At 45.6% G+C, this 13,219-nt stretch overlaps 1 pseudogene; it reads left to right on the forward strand.

Moving 5' to 3' along the window:
• Positions 1–10,364: 10,364 nt before the first annotated feature.
• Positions 10,365–12,406, forward strand: LOC123075939 (4-hydroxyphenylacetaldehyde oxime monooxygenase-like; annotated as a pseudogene).
• Positions 12,407–13,219: the final 813 nt, after the last annotated feature.

The following is a 13,219-nucleotide window of genomic DNA, read 5'->3' on the forward strand; positions in this document are numbered from 1 at the left end:
ATCATTCTTAGATGGGAGGATCATGTTAATTATAGAGAATATCATCTTTTTGGATAGGTGGATAACAGTAATTATGGAGAGTATCATTAGTCGGACCGGAGGATCATGGGGTATCATTCTTTTGATAGGGGGATCACATTATAGGGAAATTACCATCGAGCGTTGGACGGGGTGATCACTAAAATGTGTATGTTCCTGTTGCAACGCACGTGCAATTAGCTAGTTTGATCTAAAGGTCCAAGTTCGCAGACCAGTGGTCACACTCAGTGGGCATCAAATGCAGCAAGACATTGAGGTATTTTGTTCTCATCAAGAATATCTTGGCAAGGACAAATCATGATGTTCACGCTGTGGATGCTGCACTGCAACACCGTGTGCAAAGGCTCGTCGATGCCAGTCAATGAACGGGCCACGGAACAATGATTCAAGTTGACACTGAAATGCACTTTCGGTGACGAGCACGACGACCTGGGCCTGGCGCGAGGACTTCGTACTGAAGGTGTTTGGATGGCGGATGCTCCTTGTTTAACGCGACAGATGGAGCAGCAGACAGTGTGAATTAATCGATGCGGTACGAATTTGCAGGCAGGGTTCCACAACTCCACAGTGTTGTACGAATTTGTAGTTTTTCCCACACAGCGATTAATGTGATCCTCGAAGTAAGGTGTTGCTGATGGATACAACTTTTTATTGTAGAAGTGAAGATCACGAGTCCAGCTCATCGAAGAGGAAACAAAGTGATGCAGATCACGAGTGTTTGAGCAGAGAAATTTATGTACTGTCATGTTATAAGTAAAAAATAGCAAACAGCTAGTGATGTCTTCTTTTGTTCGAGTGTTGTGGGAGACTGATCTTAGCATTTAGGGCACGAGGATGTTTCCAGCTCCATTCCTCCTCTCCACGAAGCGATTGATCATAGCTAGGGCCGCTCCACGCCCCTCGCCCTAAGACTATTGCCGCTGACCACTCCGGCCGCGGCGGCCACCACCCATCCCTGCCGTCTGCTGGCAACGGATGCCACCTCCCCTTTAAGAATGTCACAACTTTGAAGCGTGTACATTTATTTTTTTTGCAAGAGTAAAGGGTTGTCTATTAGTTAACTTGTATCAAGTGTCCAGTTCACATAGGTGTATAAACCTCTCAGGACCCGACCATAGCCAGACAACCGTTCTGCATATACCACATTTATCACATATGAACAAATGGCGGCAGGAGGCAAAGATGATGCCACCGGATCCATGTCGGGGCACCACGCCTATGTCCCCATTGCTCGCCTGCGCCATACAAACCCCATCCACGTTGAGCTTGAGCCCAAGCTTGGGTACACTTCATATCTCACTCGGGCGCTGAGTTGGGGATGCATATGGCGCGTCACCGGTGGTACTGCAGGGCACATCCCATAATATCGGATCCCCTGGGACCATCTTTCCTTTACTCCGGCCATCGTTCCGATGCTGCTGAATGCACAAAAGTGACATTAAGTAGCTATGTAAGAACTGTCTAGAGGCTTCCGTTGGGGTGGGACTTTATCGTATGTGATCTCATTACAGATGTGCCACGGACGCCGCATGGTCATCAATGGTGCCATGCATGAAGAGTCCAAGAGTGGCTCGAGCACATCGAAGAGCCACTCCGATCATGTGTGGCGAACATACTTCATGTCCAGTAGCCACCAATCCTTCACCATCGCCCTCTATAGCTCAACCGCATGAGGGCGCACCTGCACATTATGTGGAATCCATGTGGAATCCATCCTCGTGTTCCCGACCACACAGGGGGCATAATTCATAAGTCGGTGATTTTCAAGTGGCGGGAGAATTTGTTACCCACGTGGCAAGGGAACTTGTCACTGGCTGCAAAGAAGATACGCGTAACTTGGGGCGGGGGGGGGGGGGGGGCATATGGTCTTCCACATGGCACAGTGACCTTCCGGTGCCTTGCTAGATGCACTAGCAAATCGAAGGTAGCGCTCATCTTCTCCGAGGCCCATGCGAAGATGTCGTCGAGGAGGCACAGGGATGTCCATATGTTAGTGATGACCTGGACATCAGCTGGGTGGAAGTAGCGATGAGAAGGTCAATGCGCCAGGTGCCACGAGCATTGAGGAGCTCGACCACCCGTCGTAGCCGGTAGGTACCCTATGTGGATATCAGCTCGCCGGAGGGGGTGCAGGGTACCCACCTATCACGCTAGATATGAATGCTCCCGCCATTCCAAACGCGTGTATCTGGGACTATGTCGGGCTGCCGATCAATTTTAAAGTAGGGCATCGACCGCGGCAACTCATCGTGGCTGCAGAATCTTTCAAATCAAAAATCAAGCTCACTAAAGAATCGTAGAGTCATATTCTCCTTTCCTCCTTTGGATTGGGCGTGCATCTCTTTTCAATGTGCCTCGTCTTCAGAATTGGACGTTCAAATTCTCTGTTTGGGGGAACCAGAGATGTTGCTTTTGCCATTTATAATGGTTGAAACATTTCTATTCCTGAGTTCGATATGGGGTTCTGGCTTTGCTGCAATGGTGGCCCCAACATCTGGTGGAGTATCAGAGTATGCTCCGTTCCTAGAAGAACAACAAGCCAAACTGACTCTGGTTTTTCGGCCCAACTCTAGAGCCTTTACAGTTATGGGTCGAGCTCCTAGAATCTATGAGCAGAGTTATGATTCCGCTGCTGGATCTCTCTTTTTCTGGTGAGAGAGAGAGAGAGAGAGAGAGAGAGAGAGAGAGAGAGAGAGACTGCTAGATCTCATCGTCCTTAGAATTCTTCCTGTTTCATAAGGTTTTCTTTATCGTGTTTTTCTTCATGAGTATTCTTTATCGGGTTTTCACTATTGTGCATCGGTTTTTCTTCATATTTTCTATGATTATTCACTAGTTTAGTTTGGTTTTCCCTTTTTTCCCCTTTTCTTATTCTTTTCTCTTCTATTTTCCTTCTTTCTTTCTTCTATTTTCACCGGTTTTGTTTGGTTCTTTCTTTGTTTTCACCGGTTTTCACCGGTTTTCTTTGTTGCTTTCTTCTGTTTTTTTTTCATTTTTATTTTAGTTTTAATTTATATCATTTCTAATACATTTCTAATTTTTTTCATATAGATTGTCATTTTCCATATACACCATGAACATTTTTTATGCACAATTAGCATTTCTGAAATACATAATTGATATATTATTTAAAATATATGTTTTCACGTCTACTTTTTTTCATACACATTGCACATTTTTTGTTTTCATCTAAAAATTTCAGTATACCTTTAACATTTTTTAAATATATGAATAACATTTTTTCAAATACAGGTTTTTGAACATTTCTTTGAATACGTGTTATTTTTTTTCAAATACACGTTAAAACATTTTTTGAATGATATAAAACATTTTAGTTAAACTTGCAAAAAATTACATTTATAACAATTTTTAAAAAGAGCCAAAAACATATTAACAACTGAACACTTTTTAAAATGTAACATATATTAATGCTCCTAAAAGTTTTTTCAATTATGTAATCAATTTTTTAAATTTTCTAACATTTTCAAAATGTCGGGTACAATTTTTTTAATGCATGAACATTTTTTAAGTCTCTCATACATTTTTTTTGAAAATTTAAAATATTTTCTAAGTGTAGAGCATACACTTTTTACGCTACAAGAACATTTCTTAAATGTGCGATGGACACTTAAACAAAAACTTCCATCAGCATGTGGAACCCACATGTCTACTTGCCCGGCCGACTACCTGATCCTAATAGGCAGTCGAGCCGCTAGAGCTATGTCTCGCTTATAACGAGACGCTGGCTTCTCTTGTGTCTAGCGTCTAAATTAACAAACCAGCCCGTTAGTGCACTTAAAAGAAATAGACTAAAGAAAAGGTAGTGCACAAGGTTCAATTCGAGAATCTCCTCGTTCCAGTGTACCAACCTGAAGAGCCGCGTGGGGTTTTTCGTTTTTATCTTGTTTTCACCAGTTTTTCTTTGTTTCTTTCTCTGTTTTTGCTGGCTTTTTCTTTTCTTCTTTTTTCTTTGTTTGCTTTCTTTGTTTATTTCTCAGTTTTTATTGGGTTTTTTGTTTCTTACTTTTTTCTTCATATTCATACGGTTATATTTGGTTCTTTCTGGTTTTTCATCTATTTTATTTTTTCCCTCGGGTTTTCACTGCTTTTCTATTACAATTTTTTGTTATATATCTAATACCTTTTTCTAAAACACGTTTAACATTTCTTATATACAAATTTACATTTTTTGGAAATGATCAAATTTTTTCTATACACATTTATTTATCATTTTTCAAATGCTTGATTAACATTTTTCAAATACCTGATTAACATTTTTTGAATAAATAGTCAAAAAAATTCTATACATTTAAATATTTTATTGAATTTATGTTAATATTTCTAAAATATAAGATTAACAACTTTTAATACATGGTCAACAATTTTTTATATACATTTAACATTGTTCAAATGTTGGATTAATATTTTTCAAAGACATCCATTAGACCCAGAAGCATCTCAATGATTTTTTTCTCTTCTCGAGCACGCACTCAGATGCATCCATTTTTGTTAGAAGAAGAGAGAAGCATTCTGATTCTTAGGATGTGCACACACACACACTATATAGTTCGTTAGACGACTGCTTCTAACTTTTTTTCGCCATTTTGATCACTTTTTTTTTGCAAAAGCACAATCATTATCTTGTCATCTATGACTTCAGAGGCCATGACTTGAAACGCCAGCGCATGTGTAATATTTTGGTCCATGACTTAAAAGACCTCAAGTGATCAGCACTGTTTTTCGGTAGGTGACAAGAACAATTTTTTTTGCATTTCAACAATACTTTTACGGTATTAATAAATTGGAATGATGGGTCAGCTTGGAAATTTGGACAATGCATGCCATCATCTCTGAATGGCCTGAACCTGTGCAGTATTTGCAGCGTTTGTTCGGAAACGCGGTTGAAGAGAGACTGAGAGGGTACTAGCAGCTTTCGAGCCAAACGCTGCTAATGTGGCACACCATGGCAGTGTTTGGCCCGCCGGTTGCTACTAACATATTACGAGCCGCGTGGTAGTAGCAGCGCTCGGCCTGGACGCTGCTATTGGGGCAACTTGAACGCTGCTAATCAGGGGTCCTGTACTAGTGTTGGTGGTGGCGGTGCGGAGGCAGGCCAACACAGAAGAGGAGAGGGCTGGTTGGGCAAAGAGGGGCTGATATGAGCGAATTGGCGCAGGACCTAGCGGTAAGTCGGACGTGGTGGGCGCGTCCGGGCGCGCCCGGGCATCCCCATGTCCGCCCAAATATGGGTCTGGTATGTGTAGTACCGGTCAGTCCAGGAGCCGGATGTGGGGCATCCGGTTGGTTGGCCATTTCCCATCCGAGCACTGACCAGGCAGCTCGTCCGGGCGTTTGGGCGGGTACGGGGGGTCCCATTGTAGATGCTCTTAGAGGGTAACCATGGGGGCTTCTCAGTGATCACTCACGATGGAGTATGGTGGGCGCTTGCCCCACCAGATGTCGTGTGTTGGGTCGTCCGAGCAGGAAGCGAGAGACTCATGGACCGGGAGGACACATGGGTGGCCTTTTCAGTTTTCCTATCTTCAATATAGTGTTTTAGGTTTTCTTTGCCGTTTGGGTTTCTGGGACTTTTATTGTGTGTGCTGTATATAGGATGTACGAAGTTTGCGCGGTTGCCTCTCCTTCCCCTGCGTGTCAAACATGAAGCGCACCTGAAAAGACCTTGTCGTGCGATATTGCTCTACTTGTAGCGCTGGGAAAGGATGCACGATTTCAAAGTTTTTCTTTGTAACCAATAGCAGAAAATAAAGTTTTTTTGCATTACGAGGCCGACACAGCCCAGCCTAGAAACAGTTCTGCAGCTGCTGCCGGTGCCGGAGTCCTTGGAGTGGACGGTAACTCAATCTCCTCCATTTTTACCTCTGCCAGCTTGACAACGCACCTCACTGGATTAGTTAATCACGCCGAGGTCGACACAACCACCATGAAACTAGCCATCTCCTGGATTAGTCAAGAAATGACGACAACAGCAGCCGGCGGCAGCTACATTTTGCGGTTTTGACTGGTTAATTGAGAAACAGGAAGCCGCCGGCCGGCTGACCGGCGAGCTGATATTATTATGGATATACGAGGCTGCTTCGTTCATCCGCCGTTTGTTTAATTCACTAGCGCAGCCTAAGTAACTACTCTCCTCTGAATTATTCCTCTATAAGACGCATGCAGGCGAATATCCATTTGGGGCTTCTTGTTGAAGCAACCAACTCGATCTGCGTGTGTATTGTTAGAGCATCCTCAATCCAGATGCTCGCCGGTAAGTGTATGGAAAGGGAGGTACATATCGTATGGGGGGAGATTGATTTTAATTACCTCTAGTTTAAGCAATATTCCTTTGTATATGATTTCTCTGTTTGAGCTACCCAAAGGTCCTAGTAAGAAGATGAACTTTTTTATGAAAAGAATGTTATGGCAAGAGGAGGAGGGAGCTAAAAAGTACCATCTAGTGAAATGGGAAGATGTTTGTAGACCTAAAGAGATGGGGGGGTTTAGGCGTCTTAGATCTTGACATTATGAACATCTGCTTACTGTGCAAATGGATCTGGAAACTTGAAAATGGCAGTGGTGTGTGGCAAGATCTAGTGAGAAAGAAATATTTAAGTAGATGTACCCTTAGAGATAGCAAGAAAAAACCTGGTCATTCTCATTTTTGGCAGGGTCTAATGAAGGTTAAACCAATTTTCCTGCAATATTGTAGGAAGATGGTGGGAGAGGACTATGTTTTGGAGTGATGTATGGCTAGGAGACAAACCTCTTAGCGTGCAGTTCCCTAGACTTTATCTGCTAACCTTTAGTTCAGATTTCACTGTCGCCAAAGCTCTATCTGATAATATGAGTTTGATTAGATTTAGAAGAGTTTTATGGGGAGACACGGCTGATATGTGGTATGAGCTCAAAAATCTATGCAGTAAAGTAGTTTTAAACGATCAAGAGGATAGATGTAGCTGGTTGCTAACTAAATCTGGTAGATTCACGGTAAGATCTTTGTATCTTGCTTTAAAAACACATCAGGCTGCCTGGCCTCATAGGAAACTATGGCAGGCGAGGGTACCGCTGAAAGTTAAAGTTTTCCTGTGGTTGATGTTTAAGAATAGTGTCCTAACTAGAGACAATTTGGCGAAAAGAAACTGGAAAGGAAAGGATAAAAATTGTAGTTTCTGTGATTACCCAGAAACGGTTGATCACCTTTTTTGTACATGTGTGGTGGGTAAGTTTGTGTGGGGTGTGGTTAGGAATGTAACTGGAATTCTTGACATTCCATGCAAGATAAAAGAGTTTACTGTCTGGGTAGAAAAAATTCCTAAGAATATTAGGCAAACAATAGCAGTGGGTGTTTCTGCGGTGTTTTGGACTTTGTGGAAAGCCAGAAATGCTGCTACATTTCATCATGTTTACCCTCATGACCCTAGTGTGTTGTTCTTTCAAATATCTTATTGGATGTCTTACTGGGCTGGTCTACAGAGAAAAGAAGGGCAACAGATGTTGCGGGCCGTCGCAGCACTGCTGGTTGATGTTGCGAACAGTTTCTTCAACAAGAGCAGAGGATGGGCACCCATGATGAAACGTCTTGATATCGGAAAGTAATTATGTCTGTACTGTTAGCTGAACTTCTGTCCTCCCTGGAGAGTATGTGGCGATGAGTGGGGAAGAGGAGCCATGTGTGGTTACCTCTCACCTGGGTGTGCATTTCTTATAAGTGTGGAGTTTTTTTAGTTGCAAGCTTTATTCTCTTGGTTGTTTAGTTGCTGATGCTTGGATGTCATGGTAGAACATCTGGGGGCTGGATGGGATCTGAAGAATACTTGATCTGTTTTATTGGTTTCCTTTCATGCAATGAAATGAAATCGGGGGCATGCCCCTCAATTCAAAAAAAAAAATCCAGATGCGCATTGTCAGAGCATCTCCTTATAATTTATAACTTCAAACTCCTCCTTACCCTAAATTGAACTCTCCAAACGACCCTTCTTCACAACCATTGCAATTGAAGAACATCTGAAGCACAATTTCTACTTAATTACCATATCTAAAAACCACCTAAACTCTAACTTCATGAACATACTACTTAAACATCGCATAGTACATAATTAAACTCAACATGGTGCTTAATTAGCCTAAATTAAACTGCCTATCCTCGGCGCATGAGGAATTGACGACGACCTCCTTATGCTTGCCGTAACTCGTTAGCCCGTCACTCACTATGAACTACATGGACTCGAGTGCCACAGCCGGCGGCTTGGACCGCGGCACGCACCTCTTGAACGGCAGTTGGTGGCGGTCGTCTGTGTGGTCAAGCAACACACATAGGTTAGTGGGCCGGCCATATTATTTCGCAGATTTGTGGACTAAACTGAAACAGTAGGACAAGTTGGTGGACCTTAATACAATTGACTCATTGTTTTTATGAATAGTGTTTTCCTTGAAAGAAAATTCTTAAAATATTAGTGCTAACTAGTCCATGTATAATCTCGTCGTAGTCTAGGGAGGACCAAGTTGGCAATACTTATAGCATCTATAGATGGAGTAGGCAAATCCGGACCCTCAAACATCTGCAGACGCGCCCGGCGGACACTGACCAGTCAAGTCTCAAATTTGCTTATCTGCATCCGGATACCTCATACTAGAAATAGTAAATCCAAACAAAAGCATGCAAAGAAAAAAAAACTCACACATAGTAAGTAGATCAACTAGCCTAGTCCTTGTCGGAAATGTTCACTATCTCCGTGCCCGGCGTCGGGTACATGGACGGCAGCCGCAGCTCTGCCTGCTCCGGCTCCTCCAGCTCCTCCGCGGCGGCCTCTGCATCCGTCTCTGCTTCGACCTCGTCGAAGAGGGGGCCGGTCGCCGCCCGCTCCTGCTAGATGAACTGCTGATTGGCCTCCACATAGGCCTCATCCTTGATAGACTCCAGGATGGCATGCTGCTCCGCCATCTCGTCCACTTGGGCTACGGCGAACTGCACCTCCGCCTACTCCATGTTGAAGCCTGGAGCCGGCGCCAGCTCCTGCTCCGGCAGCTCCACCTCCTCGTCATCCTCCGGATCGGCCACGTCCATCGGAGTTGGTTGTTGCTCCTCTCCCTCCTCCTCCTTCGCCTGCTCCTCCTCTTCCTCCTCCGACTCCGGCGAGTCCGGAGGCAGCCCCGCAGCGATGCGGGCGGCACAAGCGGCGCATCTCGCCCAGACCTCCTGCTCGATCTCGTACAGGCGCTCCGGCGTGAGCATAGCATATGTGGTTATCTTATTCTAGACCATGGAGAAGCCGGAGAGCGTGGGATGAGCGCCGGAGTAGGAGAGAGGAGGTGAAAGGGCTCGGGCTGGCGGCACAGAGAGAGAGAGAGGAGGTGGATGGGCTTGGTTTGGGGGACGCCGGCCGGCTTAAACAGCCGGATGTGGCCTCGGGCGGCGAGATAGACCGGCACCACGCGTCGTTCACCCCCCCCCCCCCACCCCACTCCACCAGAGAAGACGTCCGTCGGACCGCCAGATTTTTGGGCGATTTCGCATGCGCCCCCGACGTTTGTCCGGCGTGGCGAAGGCGCCAGGGCGCCATCATATCCGCCCCATATTTAGGTTGGATATGAGGGGTGTCGGTCCGCTCGAGCATTTGAGGCCTGTTTGAGGAGCCCGTCTGGGTCGAATTTCCATGACCGGTCACTGACCCGGCCATCTGCCCGGGCATTTGACATGGGTTTAGGATATCCGGTTGTAGATGCTCTTAGACCTTCGGTCTCGGTTTAATGTGGCCAAAAGACTACTTTTCTAAGAAACATGGTACAAAATGCGGACGCCTACAAAACATGCAGTTACACTCCTCCCTATGAACGTCTACACGCACGCTCTATCCCTATGAGGACCTTCGAAAGCCTCGGTGTCTTATAGTCAACAGGAACATCATCTCTCATTGAATGACATCTTAAAAAGGTCTAAAATAAATTTAGAAAAATACGAGCACACATGCCGAATATAAGACTTAAACCCGGATGAACAGGTTCCATTCCACCACAGGGAATCTTGCCACCTAAACTACACTCGGTGCATGTGATTAATTAAGAGAAATTGTAACATAGCAGCCTAGCTATGAGTTTGCTGTAGGAGCTCGTGTGCTAGGTTTATTCGGCGTTCGATCCAGGTTACAACTGATTACATTTTTGTAATGAACCGTGTGTCAATCAATGAAATATTTAATGCTGTTAAAAATTATACCATCCTCATCCAGAGTCGAGTGCCACCCGGCCTGATCACAGTATAAAAGGCCTCTAACACACGAACAAGCAGCATCAGCACATCACCAAACACACAGCTAGGAATAGCAATGGCCATCTCACTCAGCTTGGAGCTCCTCTCCCTGTCCCAACAATGGCAGGTCCTCCTCCTCCTCGTGGCACTCGCCTCCCTCGTGCTCTTCACGAGAAGACTGAGCAACAAAGGGCTCAGACTACCGCCCGGCCCAGCCCAGGCTCCGATCCTGGGGAACCTGCACCAGCTAGGCTTGCTACCACACCAGAGCCTACGGGATCTGGCAAGGCAGCATGGGCCGGTGATGCAGCTGCAGCTCGGCACCGTGCCAACGGTGGTGGTGTCGTCAGCTGAGGCGGCGCGGGAGGTGATGAAAACGCACGATGAGGACTGCTGCACCCGGCCTGTGTCCCCAGGGATGAAGCGGCTGTCCTACGGCCTCAACAATGTCGGGTTCGCCCCGTACGGTCCCTACTGGAGCATGATGCGCAAGTTCCTTCTGGTCGAACTCTTCGGCGTGCGCCATGTCAAGGCCGCATGGCACGCACGCCAGTATCAGGTATGGATCGTCGCATTGCGTCGGTGATTTGGCCCTTCCTTATCTCCACTGCAACGCATTCTCTTGCATTTTTTTGGCGAGTAATGTGTTCTCTTGTATTTGCATTGTTTAGTTTTTAAGCACAAAACACAATATAACATTGTGGTGCACGTCAGAACAGGGGCAAAATAATGCAACATGCAAAGACAAAATGAAACATCATGGTGGGCCCCAAAACACGATGAAAACCAACAAAACTTGTTTGAAGCATACAGAAGCAAAACAAATTGTTGTGGTACGACTAGCTATCATACAGACACAAAATAAGAGATGATATATATGCTATTTACATATTCCAGTGCATTATTGTGGCACATGTCATGATAAAATAAGAGATGGTAGATATATATTGTGCATGGTAGAAACCTCATGGATTTTATCGTAATAAGGTGGAGAAACTAATGAGCACCTTGAGCGGCTTGGCCGGAGAGCCGGTAGCACTGAAGGAGCACATCTTCAGGCTGGCCGACGGCATCATCGGCATGCTGGGGTTTGGCGATATGTACAACAGCGACAAGTTCCCACACCACAAGAACTTGGAGCACGTGCTCGAGGAGGCCACACACGCGCAGGCCAGCTTTTCTGCCGAGAGGACTACTTCCCCAACATCATCGGCCGCCTAGTCGACCAAATCACCGGCCTCTCGCCGCGAGCGGATCTTCAAGAAGCTTGATACCTTCTTCGAGATCATCATTGAGCAGCATCTTGACCCTCAGCGGGTCAAGCCTCAGAATGGTGACCTCGTCGACCGCCTCATCGGTCTCTGGAAGGATAACAGTGGCACCCTCAGCATCACGAGAGACCATGTCAAGGGCATCATCTTTATACGTTATATTAGTTGCATCTACATCATGTCCTGTCCTGATTGAGAAAAAAATATCAACTAACTCACATCACTCACCACCCTGCAGGGCACGTTCATTGGTGGCTCAGACACGGCCTCGGTGACGATCCTATGGGCGATGGCGGAGCTAATCCGGAAGCCACGACTGCTGAAGAAGGTGCAAGATGAGATCAGGTCCATGGTGGGCGGCAACGAGAGCGTGCAACCGGATGACCTAGTAAAACTAGCCTACCTCAAGATGGTGGTGAAGGAGACCCTACGGCTGCATCCGCCAGCGACCATGCTGCTGCCAAGGGAGGCCATGCGGGATATCCAGATTGGTGGCTATGACGTGCCGGCCAAGACGCGAATCTATGTGAATGCGTGGGCCATTGGCAGGGACCCAACAAGCTGGCCTGATGACCCGGAGGAGTTCAAGCCAGAGAGGTTTGAGACGAGCGAGATAGACTTCAAGGGCGCGCATTTTGAGCTAACTCCATTTGGTGCAGGGCGGCGGATATGTCCTGCGCTGTCTATGAGCATAGCTACCGTGGAGTTTACGCTAGCCAACCTGTTGTACTGTTTTGACTGGGCGCTCCCGAAGGGGGCGGTAGTGAGCATGGAGGAGGAAGGCAAGCTTATCCCCCTCCTCAAGACCCCGCTCGTGCTGGTGCCCACCCCATACCGGCACATGTAAGCACAGTGAGGTGTGACATGACACACCCAAGAGAGATCAACTCCAAATTAATTTGCCCCCGTGTATGGAGTAAACATGCATGTAATCTTGTGACTATTAGTATTACCACTTTGTATGTACTACCAGTTTGTTTACCACACCTTGGAAGACAGTATATCACAACAATAAGCTTGGCACCTGTATGTTATTGTAAAATGCGATAAATATACAAAAATCGTTGTTTTGGTTATTAAGTCTCGAGGGCAAGTATATATAATGGTATGCGATTGGGGGACAAGTAAGCTACACACGTGGAGTGCTCTCTAAGACGTTTATCTCTACTTCATTATCTCTACTGTGTACACATATTTTGTATTTTAACGTTGATGTCTCTTGGAATTTGAGGGCCGGTGGTAAATGCAGTATATAAAGAAGAAAAACTCATTTGATTGTATTACGAATCGGCCAAGAAGATAATAAGTGGACGAGAAATTGATAAGAAAAAAAAACTAGAAAATGAAGATATGTTGTATCACAGGATACATCCATGTCGGCAGGGCCGGGACGAACAATTAAACGGTAGATGCACCGGTGGAAGGAACAACATAGCGAACAGCGATGACGATTGAATCAATCCATTAATCAGTACCAAAACTCAATTTTGGTCCTTTTCAGGGGGCAATAAAACAAAAGTGCATTAAAAAATACGCATGGAGTGGGCAAAAATGACAGGTGACCAGTCTAACTGCGCAATTAAGCATGACAAACCCACTACTATTTATTAAATATTTGAATGACAAATGCAGTTTCTGGAACATGGCAGATTTGCTAGTT

This window comes from Triticum aestivum, chromosome 3D (genome assembly GCF_018294505.1).
Source record: "Triticum aestivum cultivar Chinese Spring chromosome 3D, IWGSC CS RefSeq v2.1, whole genome shotgun sequence".
NCBI classification, from domain to species: domain Eukaryota; kingdom Viridiplantae; phylum Streptophyta; class Magnoliopsida; order Poales; family Poaceae; genus Triticum; species Triticum aestivum.